Below are 22039 nucleotides of genomic sequence, written 5' to 3' on the forward strand. Positions count from 1 at the left end.
GTCTCAAAAAATTTGCTTTTAGGGATCCCTGGGTGGCGCAGAGGTTTGGCGCCTGCCTTTGGCCCAGGGCCCGATCCGGGAGACCCTGGATCGATTCCCACGTCGGGCTCCCGGTGCATGGAGCCTGCTTCTCCCTCTGCCTGTGTCTCTGCCTCTCTCTCTCTCTGTGACTATCATAAATAAATAAAAATTTAAAAAAAATTTGCTTTTACAAGCAAATCTGCAGCTTTGTACATATTTTCTTGTGCATTGAATAGGATCTTAAAAGTATGGATACAACTGCACTCTCCACCAACTCCTACCCCAAGTAGTTCCTGTATTGCTGCAGAGCCCAGAAATGGAGAAAATCTGTCTCTCCCGCAGCTCGAGAAAATTCAGGTAGCTGAGTATCTATTTTTCCAAAGCTTTCTTGGAGCTATAAGATTTTAAATTAATACCAACTAATGTATTCTCATCTTCTTTAGTGGCAGGGCAGAGTAATGTTTCTGGTTTTGCTGAAATTTTATTAGTAACATGGTTGAAAACATTGACTTTGTAAAATTCTCTGTAAGATCCTTGCACTTAAGTAGACTCAGAAAAAGAAAAGTATTACTAGTATTATTAATCTTATTTACATAGGAACCTCAATAAAAAACCTCTTTAAGTTATCTTTAAAATATATGTAGTCATGATGATTAATAGGGCTATTTTTAATATCCTCCTCAAAAAGAATATCCAGCCACAGGTCAAGAACTTGTAGACTAGACTTAGAAACTCAAAAACAAATTCAGAGAAATGCCTATGTGAGCCTAGGGTAGAAATAACCTGTTTGCACCTATAGTTTTACCTCTTACATCTTAGATGTGAATAAATAACTCTTATTTAACATTGTAGAAAAGGATCTATAAAAGCATTTATTGACTTCAGCTTACCACCTCAAGTCTAAATTCAAAACTGGGAGGTTTCATGGACTCCCAGACTTTCCAGAGGCTGGTGGCTTCCTTTCCCACTTCTTTGTGCTTGGCATTTCAGTGACCGGATTGTCTACTTTATGTATATTTGACTTTTCACTGTATTTCTTATTTTTTTTCCAAAAGGTGAGCTCTCTTCTTTTTCTAGGAACAAGATAATTTTCTTCTTAATGCTCTGCTAATGCCCTGTTAATGCTGTGACTCAGCCTGACTTTAAATCCATAGTTTTGTTTTTTAACACGATTAATCATTAATATGGAAGCACCAAAGAGAGGAAATGGCGATAGTTTCATTACAGAGCTGAGATAGTAAGTTTCATGAGAAGTTTTTGTTTGAGACATTTCTTATCTTCAGCTTGAGTTCAGCTTGAATCTCATTAGCCCAGCTTCACTTGAGGATGTTCTAAAAACGGAGAGAAACAAGGCACACGGTCATCCTAACTGGTAACATCAGAGGCTCTTCTTTTATAAATCTGTTAGGTTCGAGCTTCTATGGGGAAAACAGGTATCCATGCTGTTGACACTCCCCAGAGAGGGCCTCAGACACATTTTGTTCCCAAGCAGAATTAGAAGGAAAAAGTCTGCTTAGCTGTCTTTTCCTGTTTAAAATACAGCTGCCCCTGAAGCAGAGCCGTTGTCAGCTCACCACTGATCTCTGCAAACTTGGGACAAATCTACGACATGAGTGTTATGGAGTGGGTTTTTTTGCTAAGGGAGAAGTGCTTGGGGGTGGGGGGGTGGGAGGTGGTAGGAGAAGATGTATCTCTTATATAGCTCAGATCCTTTGGGTATTTAATGTACAATTTCAACAAAGGACACTCAGAATTATACCTCTGGTTCAAAATTGCTTAAATGTTGAAACATATGGTCTCATGTTCCATTCGTTTAGGGAACAACCAGCTGTTCTCAGCCTGCCAAATCCAAGTAAACATCCACTGTGTGGAAGAGTGAATCTGAAGTGGTTCAGTAAAAACATAAAAGCTGTTTTTGCTGAAGAAGAGAGAGAGAGGGAAAAAAAAGGCCACCCCGAAACAACAGCTAGTAAAGTAAAAAAGAAATTCTGTTCTGATAATGTATTTTCCCTGGCTTGCTCATAGTGGACCATGGAACAGGAATGACTCCAGAGATGTTTCAATTAAAAAAGATTTGTAGGCATCCTTGCTGTCTTCTGTTGGTGAAATTCATGTGATTGTCTCTGTTACAGTGATTACTTTAATAAAATGCAATTATCTGAATAATTAATTTATTTGGCTACTCTTCTGTGTCCTCCATTCACAGAGGCCAAAATGTCAAAGATCAAGTAGATTAGGAGAATAGGAAAATTCTCATTATAGAGGCAAAGGGAGGAGGGAAAGGATGAAATACTTGGAATTTCAGTGCAGTGGTTTCTATTTATCTGAAATGTCAAGGGCAGTGTAAAATGTATTTTTAAAATGTGTTTCTGTATGGTTTGTGCCCATTCTTGGCGTGGCTGTGGCTCTACAGAGGCCATTGTTCTTTGAAGAGTATGAGGGGGTGTCTTTGTCCAAAGTGACAAAAAGAAGACTTGGAAGACTGGGCTTCCTTTGTTCCTGTGCGGTGCTGTAAAATTTGGTTTGAAATTAGGACCTCAGGGAAGGACCTTCAATAGAGAGCTTTCATTTCCTGCCAGCATTTTAATCACTCTGGGGTTTAAAGTGGATGGCCGGCCAGCATAATGGCCCTATGTTTAATAGAACAGCTCGTATCTTGAAGGCCAGTTAAGGGATCTGTCATCCGCCCAATATTCGTCTTTTCTGTTTCCTGTCCATTTATGAACATCACCCACCCTTTTAGGTGGCTTCCCTAGACCATTTTGTAGGAGGGCTGCTGCCACTGCTTAAAGAGGCTGAACAGAAACCCAGTTGAATGTGGTCCAGTCTTCAGCCCATGCAGGAAGGTCTGGAGAGTGCTTTAATTACACATGAAATTCACCAAGTTTGGGAATTGATTCCATCAGATGGAGAGGAAGTGTTATATTTTGCAAAAGTATAGAATATGAGGAAGGTTCAGATTAATCAAGTTGATGGTGGGGGAATATTGGCACCTACTGACCTGATACGTGATTATAACATCATTGCTGTGGAAGTGAATGTCATCCCGTCAGGCAGGGTGGTGATTTATACCCTGGAAGATGCAGTAACCCAGTGGATTTGATCTCATTGTATAATAAGAAAATTTGTAGTTTTTGTGAAAGAGTGGCTTTTTAACTCTGAAGGCTCCATTTGGAACCAGTTAGAAATTGACCTTTACAGCTCATTAAACAATATCCAGAACTCCTACAGGAGTGAATATTGAAGTAGAGTCTTAAAAGACAGGTCCAGCATTAAGAAGTTGTGGTTGTGAATTTCTTCCAATTCATACCTTGTGACCCAGGAATAATATAATAATATCAACAAAAGCCTCAATTCACTAAATTCTAATCTAGGATCTGTTGCTGAAATCACTCTGTAACCAGGTGCTAAGCAGGGAATCCTCCTCATGGTGGTAGTAATTGTGAGCTGCTTGGCAGAAGCCATTTCAGAGGCAGGTATTAAATCAGATCATAAAGTGTTCCCCTAATTCTGAGCTGTAACACACCTGAATGAGAAGTTAAAGAGAAGGGACTTTTTCAGTCACTCACACACCATTCCATTCTGCAGCCGGCCTGCCACAAAAGAAACCGGGAATCCACTTTTCCTAGGCATTTTCTTCTTTGCAGGTAGGTGTAGGTTATCAGCGGGGAAATGAAGGAATGTGTAAAATGCATTCAGCAGAACGGAAAGGGTTTTCCTTTCCAGTTCATCTCAGCCAAGCCTGACCCAGGGCCACAGAGGTGATGGAAGTGAGAGAGAGTCTCTGCTGCCCTGCAGCCTTCTGGGAGCCAGGGTCGGGCCCTGGGTGGAGGAAAAGAGAGAGAAGGCCTTTGGGTGGGGGTGGGGTGACTGAAGTGTTCTCATTTCTTCAGAAGAAACAGAATGACATTAAAGTTCTTTACCAAAAAAATGCTGGAGCTGGCTCCTCTTCACTTTCCCTCCTCCATAATCAGTAATCATTGCCTGGTCAGTTTATGTGACAGTCCAGTGGCCACCAAGTAGTTGTGCCTCCATACTGACTGTACTTGTGCCCTAGAAGACTTCTCAGGCAAGGATTTAAACATCCAGACACTTCCCTGCCTCTTTGAGAGCCACCCCCACCCCCACCCCGCCTGCACTGGGTCCCTCCTGACCTCTTTCATCACGTCTCTAGCTGCAAATTTCTTAGCTGCCCAATTGAGCCCTTTTGAGTTGGCCTCCCTTGGATGAATAGCTGTTTGAAAGCTGATTTGAAGTGAGTGTTGCTCCACAGAAGAGCTATTGGCTGAAAAGAGCACTATCCAGAGCAGTGGAGGTGGCCGCAGAAGGTAGGCAGGCTCTCCTGAGGCTGGTTTTGCAGATGTGCATTGGTGTAGTAGGAATTATGCATCATTAGACTCAGGATCTTTTCTTCGCATCCAGGTCATTTCTCCATCAAGAATGCCTCTGACATTTCAGCTGGGGAACCATCCTTGTCCTTACACACCAGGCTGTTCCCACACATGAAACGTTGGGACTCAAATCACTGCTCAGCAGCTCCTCTAAAGGCCTAGGACATGTTTACTGGGTAAAATTTTTCAGGCATAGATTTGGAGGGAAAGCTGCCCACCAGAGCAGAGCCTTAGCATAAAGTTAATATTGTCAAAGATCTGACTATAATCTGTTTCATTCACTGTTGCAGTTCGCTGTGTGGGTGTATCCACAATGTGGGAACCTCATTTCATTGAAGAATCTGAATATTTTGTAAGGATGTGAAGAGTTGCAAATAACCTTTTCTATAAGGCTATGAGGAGGAACAAAGCAGCTAATGTTAGAAAGAACTGGTACACTATTGTTTTCTGTCATTTGTAAGACTCAATAGGAATATTCTAGACTTGACAGATTTATATCCTCAGCTTGTTGTTCCTTCAAGACTATCCGTATCCTGCCTACAAAAAAGCATACCTGTGAAAAGATCTGTTCTGTTGTAAGAATGTCATCTTTTGAAGCACAAATATTTTAAAAATAAGATAATAAATGTAATAAATCCCTAAATTCTTTGTCTACAGCAAAGAATGTGTCCATACCTTTAAAGAGCTATCTAAAGCCTGCTATATTAGCAAAGACAGGCATAGAATAAAGTATATATACACATACATATACTTTTAATTTATTTTTATTTTTACTTTTTTATTGAAGTGTAATCGACATACAATATTATATTAGTTTTAGATGTACAACATAGTGATTCAATGCTTATATACATTACAAGGTGGTCACTGTAAGTCTAGTTACCATGTATTGCTATACATTATTGTATGTATTTTCCATGCTATGCATTACATCCCAATGATTGATTTATTTTATAACTGGGAGATTGTACCTCTTGGTCCTCTTCACCCATTTTGCCAACCCCCCCAGCCCTCCTCTCCTCTGGCAACCATCAATCTATCCTCTATATCTGTGAGACTGGTTTTATATTGTTTTTTAGATTCCACATATAAGTAAAATCACACAGTATTGTCTTTCTCTTGTCACATTTATTTCACTTGGCATAATACCCCCCAAGGTTCCTTCATGTTGCCGCAAATGGCAAGACATTCTTTTTATGGCTGAGTAATATTCCATTGTATATGTATACCATATCTTTCTTATCCATTCATCCATTGGTAGACACTTAGATTGCTTCCATATCTTGGCTATTGTAAATAGTGCTGCAGTGAACATAGGGGTGCATATAATTCAGTGCATGTAATCAATTTTGAGTTAATTCTTTTATATGCTGCAAAATAGTAGTTCAGTGTCATTCTTTTGCATATAGCTGTCCAGTTTTCCCAGTACCATTTACTAAAGAGACTGTCTTTTCTCCATTGTATATTCTTGCCTTCTTTGTTGTAGATTACTTTATCATATATATGTAGGTTTATTTCTTCTCTGTTCTGTTCCATTGATTCATATGAGTCTTGTTGTGCTGGTATCATACTGTTTTGATTACTGTAACTTTATAGTATAGCTTGAAATCAAGGAGTGTGATACCTCCAGGTTTGTTCTTCTTTTCCAAGATTGCTTTGGCTATTCAGGGTCTTTCATGGTTCCATACAAATTTTAGGATTATTTGTTCTAGTTCTGTGAAAAATGCCATTGGTATTTTGGTTGGGATTGCATTGAGTCTGTAGATGGCTTTGAGTAGTATGGATATTTCAACAATATTAATTTTTCCAGTCCATATACTTTATTTTTATATAGGCACTTGAATATATAAAAATTATATATAATAGTATACTAAAATTATGTATGAATAAACATAATTGATACAAGTATATAAAATATAAGTGTGTATGTATATTCAGCTCAGTGGAGTGAGCAAAGATGCCTTCACTTTTACCTGGTTTTAGGCAGTGAGATTACACCAGCCTTAATTGTAACCTAGACAATTATGAAACTCATTAGTCCTAGTTTCCAACTTCCATTCCTCAGCAATTCTTTGAAATTACACTAGAAAATGAAGTGACCTTTGTGGATGTCCCATTTTTAGCCAATAGCATTTGGTTAGCATTGTTTTCATGAGCTTCCTTGGGAAATTTTGCCTATATATCTAAATACTTCTGATCCTTCCTTCTAAAACCCTTTCCTGGGATCCCTGGGTGGCGCAGCGGTTTGGCGCCTGCCTTTGGCCCAGGGCGCGATCCTGGAGACCCGGGATCGAATCCCACATCGGGCTCCCGGTGCATGGAGCCTGCTTCTCCCTCTGCCTGTGTCTCTGCCTCTCTCTCTTTCTCTCTGTGTGACTATCATAAATAAATAAAAAAAATTAAAAAAATAAAATAAAATAAAACCCTTTCCTGAGAGTTCATCCCATATTTAGTTAATACCTGTTTTATTATATTGTGTGCAAATGTGTTTATGTTTTAGAAGTGAATCCCAACCAGATAGTTAACTTCTTTGATGCAGAACCCACGTCATGCTTTTTCTGGGTTCCTTAAAACATACTGTTCATTGCATAAATAGGTGTTAATTTCCTTTACGTGTTTAATTGTTATCCATAAATTTCCCATATGAGAAAAGTAAGGCAGGAAGAAAACTTTATTATTTGTTTAGTTGACAGGAAATTTGAAGCAACAGTAGTACAATAACCACCTCATGTCAAAAAAAAAATGATCTCGTTGCCACCCCTCTACATTATGACTCATCTCTCTTCCAGACCTTTAGCTGTCTTATATTTGAATGTTTTCTTTTCTTTTCCTTTCTTTTTTTAAATCCCAATTGCTTTTGAAGGTGGTAGAAGAAAAATGGAGGATGAATGAACAGACATTTGGAGCAACAACTGGATTAGAACTCACAAATTTTGAATTTTTTGGATGTTATTTTGGGGGAGAAGGAATACTAAACTATGGCAGCTCGTAGCATGTGATTATAAAGGAAGCAGGCAGGAAAGAATTGAATGAAATATTAAACTCTACCTTTTGCCTTTTTATTACTGTCACAGAACAACATAGGAAGGTTATAGTAATGTAGTACAAAGGGATGAGTAAGGAATTCTGGCAGCCAAATGCCTCCTAGAGGGAAAGGCAAAAGAATGAGGACTATGAGAGATTGCTTGATGTCACTGTGGGCAAGAGACCCTAACTAAACCACACAGGATGGCTGGTTTTAAAGCTCATTCCAGATATAGGACTCTTTTGATGGAGGTATTCATTGGCTTTTCTGGAAAATACTGAAAGCTAACTATTCAAAAAGGATATACTCTGGCTGTGAATGCATTCTGTGGATGCTAAGCAGTATCTAGCATTAACAAATTTTTGTTGGTTTCATCTCAGAAAATTTACCACTTGTGTGTATTTAATACACAGGCTTGCCCTCTAAGGAAAAAAAAAAAACCTGCATGTCTCTTTCACTCAGTAGATAAAATTTAAGGAACTGATTTAGATCTCTTTTGATAGCTGGAGAAGATAAGCAAGACATTTAACTTACCAGGATTCATGTCATATATTTTCTATTATTGGAGTTTTTCTTAATCTGTTCCTTGACTTGATCTAATTTTTTTTTTTTCAATTCAGAGCTTCTTGAGAGTAGGGGATAAGGGGACAAGTGTCTTCAGTTTGTGAAGTATATTTTGTGAAGCATCTGAACTAGATGATTTCTGACCTTTCCTGTAGATCTGTAGTAATTTTATTGATACATCAGTTGAGAAATGCAGACAATATTAATATTTCAGTCTCCAAATACTTGCATGAAATGCTCCCCCTGCATAGAGTGGGAAGCAATGACTATTTTGGTGCTGACTCTCAAATACAAAGGGATATATTTCGACATATTTTAAAAGTTATTTGAGCTCGAATTAAAAATGTTAAAATTAAAAGAAATGTGTTAGCTTAACATTAACTTCTCCCAATTTCCATCTCTTTCACATTCATTCCTTAATTTGCCAACTCCTCACTTCATGGTATCCAGGCTCCATTAGATATGAACACCAACTACTGGTGCTATGGGTCTCAGCCTTGGCTGCACATTAGAAATTCCTTGAAGACCTTTAAAAAAATCCCTACACCCAGGCCATACTCAGAGTAGTTGAGATTGGAGTATAGGCATCGGTATTTTTCAGATTTCTCCAATGATTCTAATGTGTAACCAAATTTGAAAACCTCCTGTCATAGTTGGATCTCTTTATTTTTCAGACTATCATATGTAAGTTCATTCTTCTCATTTATTAAAATATATATTTAGGTTGGTTTCTCCCAGTAGTTGACCTCATATTTCAGAATGTGTTGCTAAATATTTAATTCCCTACTAATCTCTCTTGATAGCTATTTCCCTTCCTTTGAAGGGATAGCCTGGTTTCAGATGAGGCAAAATGACATGAATTTTCTATTCCCATTTCCTATGATTAAGCTAGGAGGAAGATTTCATAATATTTCATGATGTCCAAAAATTGAGTGGCCTGAGACACATGAGTGGATTAAGGTGGTATTGATATGTGTTTATTTACAACAGATGCCACTCTTGGGACTTATGTTACTGTTTTATCAGATTTACCTTAACTCTTGTATTCAAGGTTTTGAAGCTTTTTTCTTCCAGAATTGCCTTTACCCAAAATGAAGTTTAAAGTGAAAAAACAGGGATCCCTGGGTGGCGTAGCGGTTTAGCGCCTGCCTTTGGCCCAGGGCGCGATCCTGGAGACCCAGGATCGAATCCCACGTCGGGCTCCTGGTGCATGGAGCCTGCTTCTCCCTCTGCCTGTGTCTCTGCCTCTCTCTCTCTCACTGTGTGCCTATCATAAGTAAATAAAAATTAAAAAAAAAAAATAAAATCTTTATTAAAAAAATAAAAAAAATAAAAAAAAATAAAGTGAAAAAACAGGGACACCTGGCAGGCTCAGTTGGTGGGGCATGCAGCTCTCAATCTCTGGGTTGTGAGTTCAAGCCCCAGGTTGGGCATAGAGATTACTTAAAAAAAATAAAATATTTTTTAAAGTTTTTTTTTAATGTTTTTTTAATTTATTCATGAGACACACACACACACACAGAGGCAGAGATACAGGCAGAGGGAGAAGCAGTCTCCATGCAGGGAGCTCGACGTGGGACTTGATCCCAGGTGTCTAGGATCACACCCTGGGCTGAAGGCAGGCACTAAACCGCTGAGCCACCCAGGCTACCCTTAAAGTTTTTTTTAAGTAAAATGAAAAAAAAAAAAAAAAAAAAGTTCAGAAAGGAGATACCAAACTAAAACTCATGTAGGATTATAGCATATGTCTATATGGACCTGTGGACTCAGCAATTCACTAAATATTTGTTGATTTTATGTGAAGTAAGATAATTTTCAAATACACTGCTCCACCAAGATACAGAATTTAAATGTGCATTTGTTAATGATTAATCTGGGCACTCTCATGCAGGTTCTCCTTTATCCAAATTTCAGGTCTTTAATCTGAAAAGTTGTTTGCCTATCACGTGTAGCCTAAAGTTGACACTAATTTTATTTTTTTTAAAGATTTTTTCAAATTATTTATTTATTTATTCAAGAGAGAGAGAGAGAGGAGTAGAGACACAGGCAGAATGAGAAGCAGGCTTCACGCAGGGAGCCTGACGTGGGAATTCATCCCCGGGTCTCCAGGATCACACCCTGGGCTGAAGGCGGCGCTAAACCTCTGAGCCACCCGGGCTGCCCAAAGTTGACACTAATTTTAAAGTGTCCTGCTTTTTGTGATAGCGAAAAATCTGGATTCCTGAAAAGAATAAATTCTTTTCCCCCCTGGATGATTTCCAGTCCTTACAATGGTTTGGAAGCCTTTGGTAAGCATGTTGTGGCCCAGAAAACATTGTGGTTCAGTTTGGTTTGCTCTAGTACTGTTAATTATAGGAAACCTTTCTTGAAAAAGATAAACAGGAACTAAGGGCAGAAATGCGTTTTACCCTGTCATGGTTATTTGGAGCTAGTGAATGGACAAATAAAGGAAGGGCATGTTCCCAAGACTTAGGCTCACTCCAAAGTTAGGTTACATAACCCGAGTTAGGTTTTATAGACCTGATACCACTAGGCAGATTATTAATGACTTGTTAATTTGCTTGAGAAATACGTGTTTTTGATCAAGTAGCATCCCATATTGCTTTACTTCTACTCCTCTAAGCCTTTTTTCTTACCTTTTTCAAAATGACTTTAAAAACATTCCTAACGACACACAGAATAAACGATATGAGAAAAGTGTCACACTTCCTCCAAAATGGTCTTGGTGATTGAGTCTCCTGCTCCTCTGAGAGGCCTTCATGCTCCTGAATGAATACTGTTGTAATTGCCCCAGGATCATTTCAGTGGGCTAAGTGCTCCAGGTTCTCTGGAGTGGATAGAGCTTGGTGATCGTGGAGATAAGGAGGGAACAGATGTGTTCTCGCCTTGTGAAGAGCTTCCGCCAGCCTCCCAGATGTCTGGGGTGGACGACTATCCAGAGGAGCTGAGCCTGCCAGTGCCCACGCCAGACAGGACCACATGCTGCACCTCCTCCTCATCTTCTGATGACTCCACCAACCTGCACAGCCCAGATCCCAGTGATGGCAGAACATGCACCCTTGGCACTGTCTGATGAGTAAGAGGATAAGGCTGATGGAGGGGCAGAGCCCGGAGCTTGGAGCCAGCAGTGGGCTTCCATCTACAGAGCGACCCAGCTGGCTCTTCTTCACAGGAGACCCTAGGCCCAGCCAGAGCCCTTCGGAGAAGATCAAACTCTTTCCTTGCAGGAGGCACCAGGGGGACGCAGGGAAGGTGGGATGGCGTACCTCTCTGGGAATTAGCCCTCCTGCTTTCCTGCTAACCTTTCCTGCTGCAACCCTCCTACCAGTTCTTGGCTTACTCCTGAGGTAGGGCTTCCCTGCAAGGAGATAGAAGATGAGGTATAGGATAAGAAGCCACTGCTTTGCCTAGCACCCTGCTTTCCCCCATCCTGCAGTCTTCTGATAGAGGCTGCTAAACCCACGTCTCCAAGTGGACGTGAACTCCTTTGCACTCCCTGTGCCATGGCACTCTAGCCATCCCACTCCCCTACGTCCCGTTTGGGAACAGGGTGCAGTGTAAATAATAAAAAATAATGTTAAAAAAAAGTTTTAGCAGGGTTTTAATGGTATCCTCTAGAGCCAGAATCCTTGAGATTATCCCATCTTCTCTAGGTGGCTCTTCATTTAATATTGTTACACTTGCAATCTAGAACCGAGATGTTCAATGGAAGAAATGCATAATGTTGGATCATGAGAAATTAAATGGAGTGCTTCATTTCTTGTTTCTCCTGGAGTTTGACTATGTTGACTTTCTCAGCCTGAAGTCCCCTCCCTACCACCTCATCCCTAGGCTACTATGAGCCTGTTATCACGTAATTAGATTACGTGGAAAGTTAGATTATACTCTTTCCCTCACTGAAGACTATAGCCTGAATTTGGAGGATTGGTTGTTAGGATTATCTTAAATTCTTCTCTTCTCTTCTATCAAAGTGGCAAATGCCCAGCCCGCATTTTGTCTACCCTCTAGAGTCTGTCCTTCGAGCCGGAGAAAAGGACCCTAAGACCAGCATGCTCTTCTTGGCTTCAGGTAAATTTCACAGAAGTGTGTTGCTCACTGTCTTAGGATCCTGCACGTAAAGTTGCAGTGGGTAATTACAAGTGCATTGTAATCACTTCAGTCATGCCTCCTTCCTCTCACTAAGGAGTCAGGGCCCTGTCCACACAGTTGTCTGCGAGAGCGCCATGGATCCGATAGCCTGATGTTTATTGTTAAGCAAGCAAGACATCCAGCTGGTGGGTTGAGCATCTCCATTCCATCCTGCCTGTTAGTTCTCTGAGGAAATAGCCACTTACTCATTTCCTGTTTCATCACAGAACTTTCAGGCCTCAGTTTGCTGAGAGGACAGGGATGTAGCAAGGGTAACCATAGGCCTTGATCTGCCTGGGTCCTGTTTTCATTTGAGCCAGTGTAATTATCCATGGCACTCATTTCATCATTATGAATGTACCAGTTTGGATACGGTCACCCTGGTTATCACCTAGCATTAGACTGAGGAGCCAAAAGGAAGAACCACCAACTGGAATGATACCAGGATATATGCTTCTAAAACATTAGGATTAGCCTGTATAATCTGTTGTTTTCTCTTCAAATCCAAAAAAGTTGCAAAGTGTCTTCTCTTTATGTTCACTGACAAAGGAAGGAATCTAAAATTAGGATTCTGGTTTCCAACTAATACCAGTAATAGCCAGTGAAATACAAAATCAGGCAGGTTAGGTAGCCTTTTCAATAAAATTGGACTCTTGGGGGACAAAGGTGGAGAGATGATGGTGGGGCCAGTCATCTTTTCAACAGAAGGGAACCTTATCCAGAATTCCCATGCCTCATGTGGTGCCCAGTGGTGCCCTGGAGAGGAACATTCCAGTAATTCTTTTCAGAGCAAATTTCCTTGGGAATATTGAGAGTTGAGCAGTGTGCAGGTTCAGGACTATGGGGCCAGATCTCAACATAAAGGTCTTTCTGTCCCCAAGGTGGTCCATCACTTTTGTCTCCGTATGGCCACATCACTGGTGCTGCCAGCTTAGGGAGTTTATGAAATGTTGATGTAGAAATTAGGTTGTTGCTTATCTTGTACCTTCTTGCTCATAGTATCGACAGTACCACTGAATTGCTTGAGGCAGATAGCATCTCAGTGATCACTGTGCTATTTCAGCTCTCTGCTGCTGACAACATCAGAAGTGTTTTAACAGGGTTTTAATGGGCAGCCGCTGTAGCTCCTTGGAGGGTTGCAAATAGCTGCCGTGAGAAACCCTCTCTGCTGCTCTGGGCTGACATGCCCTCTTTTCTCATCCAGCTGCTGCTTGTTTAGATGGCCGCCTTCCTGGTGACAAGCACTTCTTATTTGGGCTGAGCAGAACTAGACTTGAATTCCAGAGATGAGATTGTGTAATATAAAAAAGGAAAGGTCTCCTAAGGACATTTTCTTCCCATCCTGTTGGGGGCAGGAAAAATAAGGCGGGTGGGGGGAGGGTAGGGCAAGAGAGAGGGTCTAACTAGGAATAAGTCTGCCATTCCCAGAACCTTTTAGAGAAAAGTCCTGGTGTGTTGTTAAAACTAAAGTTTTCTCATCTGATGGAGTCACAAGAATCTATTTGGAGACTGCCATGCCCAGAGCCCCTGTTTTCTAGCTTTCCCACATTTTAGAGTTTTATTTCATGGCTGACAGGCACACAAGCAAGGTAGGCACCTTTCCACACATGAAGACAGTTACTATTTCATGATACCCTGGGATTTTCTGTATTATTATGAAATACGTCTCAAGGGTTAAAGCACAGTGAATTAATGCTGCCTCATTTGCTTTGGTTCCATTACTTGATCTTCAGATGCAATAAAGTGAATTCCCAGCTAGTTACTTAAAACCTCAAATCCTAGGATGAAAGGGGACGGATAGCCACTCTTCGTGGAGTTCTCTTTACTTAAGATAGTAAAATGAGACCAAAAAGAAAAAATATATGACATTACTCTGATCTCCCAGCTGTGATGCCAAAGACAGTTCTTGATCTCTGTGCCCAGGGTCAATGGGGGTACCCAAAAGGAAACTAATGATGAGAACGGAAGAAAAAAAATGGGGACCAAAATAATAATAAAGTTTTTAGTGTGATATAGCAACTCAGTCTAACCAGGGGACACCCCCCACCAGAGAGAATATATCTCTGTTCTGTTTAGAAAGTTTAGTTCTTTTTTTGTTTGTTTTAAGATTTTAAAAATGGGTTTATGTATTTGAGAGAGAAAAAAAAGCATGGGCGTGGGGAGGAGAAGAAGGGGAGGAAGAGGGACATGTAGACTCCCTGCTGAGCCTGAAGCCCCACTCAGGACTCAATCCCATGACTCTGACATCATGACCTGAGCCGAAACCAGGAGTCAGATGCCCAACTGACTGAGCCCCCACAGCTCCCCGAAGGAAGTATCAGTGTGGACATCAGCCACTATAGCTGTTTCTCTCCATCATCTTCCCTATTCAGGGACAGAGAAACCGTAGTTTGCCTGGCCCCATTTGAAGGAGATCTAAGAATACTTCCTTCTAATGGAAGAAAAGCTGCTTTCACCTCAAGTTCTACCTGCTTAGAATTGGCTTGTGTCATTGTCACCCTCCACAGCCTTTTCAGGCTGCCTGAGAAGAATCTCCTATCAGACACTTAAAGCCATTTCACAGCCTTCTCTTCCCAAAACAAACTGATAGTACTAGGTTATCATCTGTCCTTCAGAGATTTAAGATTCTTAACTTCTTGTCACCAGCAGAGGCATGACTTTAGCTATTAAGGCATAAATCTGATTATCAAAGTCAGGAGGGAGAAGAAGCCAGTACACCTCTGGGACACATTCAGAAATGGATACTTGGCAAGGCCCAAGACTGTTACCCTTTGCTTTCTCACTCCTGGGCACCTTTCCTAAAGCTGCTGGCACTCCTGCTGTCCAGACTATTACCTGAACCAGCATCATCAAAAAGGCTTCTTAGACACGCCTGTGTTTGAGATCTTCTGTAAGGCACTGAGTAAGGGAAACTGCAGGAGGCTGCATCGTTATAAAGAAAATACCAGGGGCGCATGGGTGGCTCAGTTGGTTAAGTATCTGCCTTTGGCTTAGGTCATGATCCCTGGGTCCTGGTATGGAGTCCCATGTGCCTGCTGATCAGGGAGCCTGCTTCTGTGCCCCCCCCCCCCCAGCTAGTGCTCTCTGTCTCTCTCTCTCTCTCACTAATAAATAAGTAAATAAATATTTTTTGAAAACTTAAAAAGTAAAGTAAAAACCATAAGAATATGGCATATGGGAGAGGGTAACAGTGGAATATAAACTCTAATGTTAGAGAGAAGGCTAACCACATCACTAACTAGCAAGTAGACTTACATCCCTCCTCCTCAGCTTCTTCATTTCTAAAGTGGAAATTATTGTGAGAGTTATAAACTACTCCTAAGATTGTCACAAATTAAATAAGATATGGCATTATAGCACAGTGCCTGGCACATGGTTAAGAGGTTGGTTAACAGGGGCCACTATTAGCTATTTCTTGTAAGGATACTCATACCTGGTATTCAATAAAGGAATATATAATCCCCCCCCCCCCCAATGTGTTCAAAGTGCCCAGTTTTAGGGATTTGTTAGCAGTCACACTGACACAGGTACAGGTATAGAGGACATACAGTGGGAGAATAAAATCGGTAAAGACATGAGCAATGGGGAGCTATGAATGATGGAAATAAAGACCTAGCATAAACCTTTGAAAGAAGGAGCATCCCTGGGCTTGTCAGATCACACATTTCAATTTTGAGAATTGTGCTTTCTTTTATAGTCTAGAACCAAGAAACTTAGGCATATCACCTGCTTTGGTCTTGGAACGGTCCTTCCTTTCTCTAGGCCTCTATCTTCTCTGTAAGATGGGAATAGATGGCCTCCAGGGTATCTTACAGTCTAAAATTATATAAGTCTATCAGAAAGGAAAAAGAGGGAGTCACCTTCTTTTCACAGTTGCTCAGCTCTATTTTCCCTGAGGTGAAGATGTTTCATAGCTCTGCTCTCATATATCTTACTGTGAAATTTTAGACTCCTTGCCTTGTGTCTCTCTATCTTATTAGTAAGGTTCTGTGGGTAGTTTATTCTGTTTTGTGGTTGATTGGATGAGTTACATCATGTGATGAGTGGGATTTTTTTTTCTTTTTTTTTAGATAAAGCTCTAGGCCCAATGTGGGGCTTGAACTCATGACCCTGAAATCATGTTCTACCTACTGAGCCAGCCAGGTGCCCCGGGAGGATTTTTTTTTTTTTAATGTAAAACATAATTTTGCAGTTTTTAAATTTTCTTTTATCTTTTCTCAGTGACAGTGGCCTTGGTCAAGGTGGGCCATGGCTACACTGCACCCCCAGGTTAATTCCTGTGCTTGTTGGCTTTGGGGTTTTGCTTTGAAGTTCCCTTTTGCTTCGTTCAACTGCCTTGAGTAAAATCACTTGCTACACCCCTGTGCTTGTGATTTCCTCCACTTTCACATTTGCTAGCACTCTCAGAGATGGGGAGTGTATGTAGTTTATAGTTATAAATATTCAAAACAATTTAAAAGTTAGTAGAGACACCTGTAACCAGGTTCTGGAGGGCTAGCAAGCTGCCTGCCCCAGTCCTTCTCCTACCTGCCCTGGGTTTTGTCTTTCTTCATGCATGTGTGTTTCCTTATTATATGTACCAGCTGCCAGAATCTAGCTACAAGATCTCTTTGACCATGGGTTATTAAAAAGAGCTGCATAAGTACTTTTTCATGATGTAAGGTTTTAAAAAAATTTAAAGCTAACAATTAGGATACAGTTAAAAGGAGGAATATCTTGGTTCCTCAGAACACAGCATGGAGCAATTGCTATGTGCATCTCTGAGCACCATAGTGAGGTGGCTGTGGAATGAAAGACTCGGGTCAAGTATTTTCAAATCAGCTGATTTCCTAAACCTTTGTTTCTTGCAGTGTGTAAAGTTGTTGCTACAGATGTCAACCAAGCAGTATAGCCGGAACTCACTTATAACTTGATCAGGCCTAGAGGGTGTCTGCTAAATGTCCATCATATGCTGGGATTTGAACAGAGGGAGGTGGTGTGAGAGCAAAGGTGCCATCCTTCAGTTCCCTTCAGCCACCTCTAGTTGAGGGCCAAGAAGTTTTTGCTTTATATCAGTCAGATGGTCCACCTTGCCTCCTGTCCTTGACATCCACTGAAGATAGAAAGCAGTTTTTATTTTTAATCCTCTATCTTTATTATTTACTCATTCATTCATAAAAGGAGATTTTGAGCACTTATTACATGCCTCTCTCCATTAGGAGCCATAGGTGATCTAAACATGCACAAACCAAAGTTCTCATTAGCAGGAAGATAGGCTGAGTACACCAATGACCATAAATAGCACCAGAAGTCCAGGTGATGGAGTGGGAACATTCAGAGGAAAGGCAAATCTGTTTCTACTTGAAGTTTAGGAAAGGCTTCGTTGAAGGTATCATTTGAGCAGAGTTTTGTTATATGGAAATAGAAAAAGGAAGTTGGTACAGGCAGGGAGAACAGTGCTCAGAAAACATGGTGTACATATGGGGGCAGCAGATGATTTGGTGTGCCTAAAGGAGAGGGTGTGACCAAGAAAAGGAGAAGGAGAGAACATTCGAAAAGTAAGACTAGACAGTGTAGGGCTTTAAAACCTTTGCCATGTTTCATACATCTCCAGAGTCCGTTGGTCAGTCAGGATTTGAATCTTGCTTCCATCACTTCTTTACCACCATGACCTCGGGTATATTCCTTAGCATCTCTGCACTTCAGTTTCCTGGTCTGAAGTTCAGTTTCACTTATCAGGCAAAATGAATTGTAATACTATAATTTATTTAACTTAGTATACTCAAAATACCATTTCAAGATTTTTTCAATATAAAAGTTATTAATGGAATATTTTACATTCTTTTTTCCCACGGTGAGTCTTTGAAGTCCGCTGTATATTTTATACTTACCAGCGCATCTCAGTTTGAACTAGCCATATTTCAAATGCTCAACAGCCACCCATTGGCAGCACAGATCCACAGCCTTTAGAACCTGTTCTTCTACTCTCTACTGCCTTTGGTTTTATGAACATAAAGAGAAGAATACAGATTGGACTCAGAAGTCATCCCATGCTAATATCCATAGCTACCACTTACATTTTGACATGACAGAAGAAGTTAATCCAAATACATTTTGTTCTTAGTTGGCCAGTCACAAGAGATTTGTCAGAGTTATCTACAATGAAAGCAATCGCCAGTACAAGTCCATCCTGGGGAACATAGGAGTTTTGCTCTGGTATGAAGAATAAGACTAATCTCTCCTTTTATTCCTTCTTGACCAAGCCTGCCTTTGTATAGGCCTAACAGCTTTAGAGAAACACAGATTATATGCTCAATATAACAGTTACTCTCTTTCATTTAATACATGGCCATCTGAATCCCCCGTACTGATCTAATTCCAATTGCTTCTGAAGTTTACCTTTTATGCCTGTGTTGGTTTTAGCCAGTGACCACTGTGTCAAAGGTCATGAACTTGTACACTTCCTCCCCATAGATTCACTATATCAGTGCTCAGTTTGTTAGGATCCTTTTAGTTTAGTTTATTTAATTTTGCCACCATTGGTTAATTCACAAAATCATAAGGCCCTTCTTTCTTCTTTCAATTGGATGGCAAAGGGTGATAAAGAAGGAGAAGGAGAAAGAATGGAATTCATCAGTTTCCTCAGCATCTTAATTATCTTAGTTTTAAGTTCTTCTATACGTATGTCTTTATGGATGTAGTTTTACTAGCTTAAAGAATCTAATTGAAACCAGATCCTTAAATCTCTGTGGATCAAGGAGCAGTAATAAGCCCAGAGCATCTTATCCCTACAATCCAGAAACATGTCTATGTGCTTGTACTTGATGCACGTGTAATCAGTTGACTCTCCCAGCTTCTTTTTCTACCTAAGACTTTAGCAGGACCTAAAATGGTGATGAAGGAGGATATTTATTCCCATTTGAAATGGGTATAACCAAGGAAGGGAAGGTGGGAGCTTAATTATTAGTCATTGTTAGAAGAATTTATTTCCTTTACATGTGGTATTATGGAGGCTACTAGCCACCTATATTCAGCTACAGAATATATCATTCCACCTTTGTTGATTAAGGTTCACTTTTTTCTCTATCACATGCTAATTCTGATTTGATACTTGTTATACATTCAAAAATACAGCATGGTTTCTAAAATGCCTGCTGATCACAAATAGTGTCTATTGTATAGATTTTGACATTCTTTTTTATTTATTTATTTATTTTTAATTTTTATTTTTTTTAGATTTTGACATTCTTGCTGTTGGGTTCAAATCCTCCCTGTAGACAGTCCAGGAAATATCTATCCTGTTTCCAGATAATTCCAGCTTGTCAGAAAAAAAGACTGACAATATTTAAAGCATTTAAATTATATTAACACATCATCTTTTTGTGCATAGTTGGAGAACATGCTCAGATATTTTTTAAAAATGTCTTAACCTTGGGCAGCCCCGGTGACCCAGCAGTTTAGTGCCACCTTTGGCCCGGGCCTGATCCTGGAGACCCAGGATCGAGTCCCGCGTTGGGGTCCCTGCATGGAGCCTCTGCCTGTGTCTCTGCCTCTCTCTCTCTCTCTCTCTCTCTTTCTGCCTCTCATGAACAAATAAAATCTAAAAATAAATAAATAAAGTCTTAACCTTTTGTATGTACACCTTTCTCAAGTGGATTTTATGCTTGCTTACTTCTTAAACACACTTTGATCTAGGACAGGGCCTCTCTATAACAGACATGCATGCAGTTCTCAGTTGAATCGTGTTGAATGACTCATTGTGATAAGCATACACTATTGTACTGGCACGTAGATCTTAAATGTTGAGGGTTTCTTTTAATGTTGTATCCTTCCCCAGATGCAAAATAGCTTCAGTGCTCATGTGTATTTCCTGTAACTTTTCTTTGTCTTTCTGCCATCAAGACTGATAACCTTCTCTCTTAGAGAAAGAGAACCAGACAGAAATCTTTTATTGACTATGTAATATGTGCCAGATGCACATAGCTTTATGTTGGACCTTCAGCCCCGACAGCGACCCCGTGAGATAGCTGTCCTGTATCCACCTTACATAGGAGGGGATTGAGGCTCAGAGAGACAAAGTTGTTTTCTTCTATCAGTGTACTACCTGCCTCGATCATTTCTTAACTTTTTAATTTGTTGCTTCCAGTTCTCACAGCCAGAAGTCTGGATAACTAGATCATGCCTATGATAAAATATGCTCTGGCATGTCCTTCTGATGTGAGCCTCTGGGTAGAGAATGATGAGAATGAGGAGAAGGGTTCCAGGTCGGACATTCCTGAGGCGTTTTACCTGGGTAGGCTCCTGCTCTTTATGTAAGTTACAGTTACTCTACAGCTAAGCTAATGTTATACTGTTAGTCAGGCTGAGTAAGTTTTTCTCCTTAGGGATAGAGGAATTACCTGAATGAGCCCTCACAGACTGTTCTACAAGGGTACATGTTCTATAACCTAAACTTGGAAAGGTTAGGCCATCAGTTATTAGTGTCTTGGTGTCATAGACCGCTCTGAGAAGCTAGTGAAATTGAGAGGAGTCCCCTCCAGGAAAATATGTACAGACACTCACACTAATATCACACCTGCTGTCAGGGATATCAAGACCCCCTGAAATGCATCCCTAGACCCCAGATTAAGGTCATTCATTTGGCCTCTTTGGGTAGGTGCTAGTCACTACTGCTGTTGTACCTGAAATGATCACTGAGGACAGAGCAACTGTAGGGAGTGTGGGAGATTGGAAACAGAAAAGGCTTTAGCTTGGAGGTGGGGGGTGGGTGAAGGATTCATATTTGCCCTTGAATAAGGTGAGATGAACAAGGAGACCACAGAGATAGTCCCATCTGCTGGGGAGAACCTCATGTGCTGGAGGTCACATGCCTGAGAGAAGGGCCAAAGCTGAGCAAGAAGAGATCAGACAAAGGTCCTAGAGAGTTCTGCCCATGTGTCAGGTTAGAGCACACTGGCCTCAACTCAGAACCATTCTTGCTACTCTGAGGAGAGATTTCCAGAATAAGAAACCCGTACTTGGGAAGCAGGAGTTGCTTTGCTATTCATATTTTCTAAAGTGTTTGCTTTTGCTGTCTCCTCAGTTTTATGTAAAATCTGCACTAAGGTCGACATAGAAAGAGAGTTTTGCCAACCAGTCCTTGAGCCTTTATAAAGGGAAGACCAGCTTATACAGCGATGTTAGCAGCACTTTTCCTCTTACTTGGGACTGAACAACACCCCTAACCCCGGACATAAAGTGCAAAGGCTTCGCCACGGGGGTAGCCATGCCTTTCCTTCTCACCTGGAGACTCTCTTTTCAGATTTTCAATCCTGAAAAGTTTTGCACCTTGTTTTCCTAAGAATGCTTCTTCCTATACACTCATTCCTGCATGTTATTATTTTTTCTTTTTTAAAGATTTTATTTATCTGTTTGACAATGAGAGAGAGAGAGAGAGAGAGAGAGCACAAGCAGGGGGAGCAGCAGGCAGAGGGAGAAGAAGAAGCAAAACTCCCTGCTGAGCAAGGAGCCCGATGTGGGGCTTGATCCCAGGACCTCGGGATCATGACCTGAGTCAAAGGCAGATACTTAACCTACTGAACCACCCAGACGCCCCTCATTCCTGTATGTTCTTGCTTTACACCCCAGGTCCAGTAGATACTGGCAATAGAACCTTCCTCGTTTGGCCAAGTGCGACTCCTGTGTGTAGGTCCAGTCCCCCGGCTCTTAACTGAAGCCTTGAACAGTTTCTGGAGGCCTTTCTTATTTGGCTTTGAGATTTTTAAGCCCCTTTAGTGTTGAGAAATCATGAAAGAGACTATAGACACATTGAAGTCTTTAACCAAAGAGCTGCCTTAACAGGAAACCATAATTTATAGCGTTTTTTAAAAGGATTGGAAAGTACTAATGTAGTAGGTCCAATAAGGACAGAATTCTCCAAAATCATTGGATC

At 40.7% G+C, this 22039-nt stretch overlaps 1 protein-coding gene across 10 annotated transcripts in view; it reads left to right on the forward strand.

Moving 5' to 3' along the window:
• Window positions 1-22039, forward strand: part of BCAS3 (BCAS3 microtubule associated cell migration factor) — a 592168-nt gene that overhangs the window by 432045 nt on the left and 138084 nt on the right. The window lies entirely within an intron of this gene.

This window comes from Canis lupus, chromosome 16, assembly GCF_048164855.1.
Source record: "Canis lupus baileyi chromosome 16, mCanLup2.hap1, whole genome shotgun sequence".
NCBI lineage: Eukaryota > Metazoa > Chordata > Mammalia > Carnivora > Canidae > Canis > Canis lupus.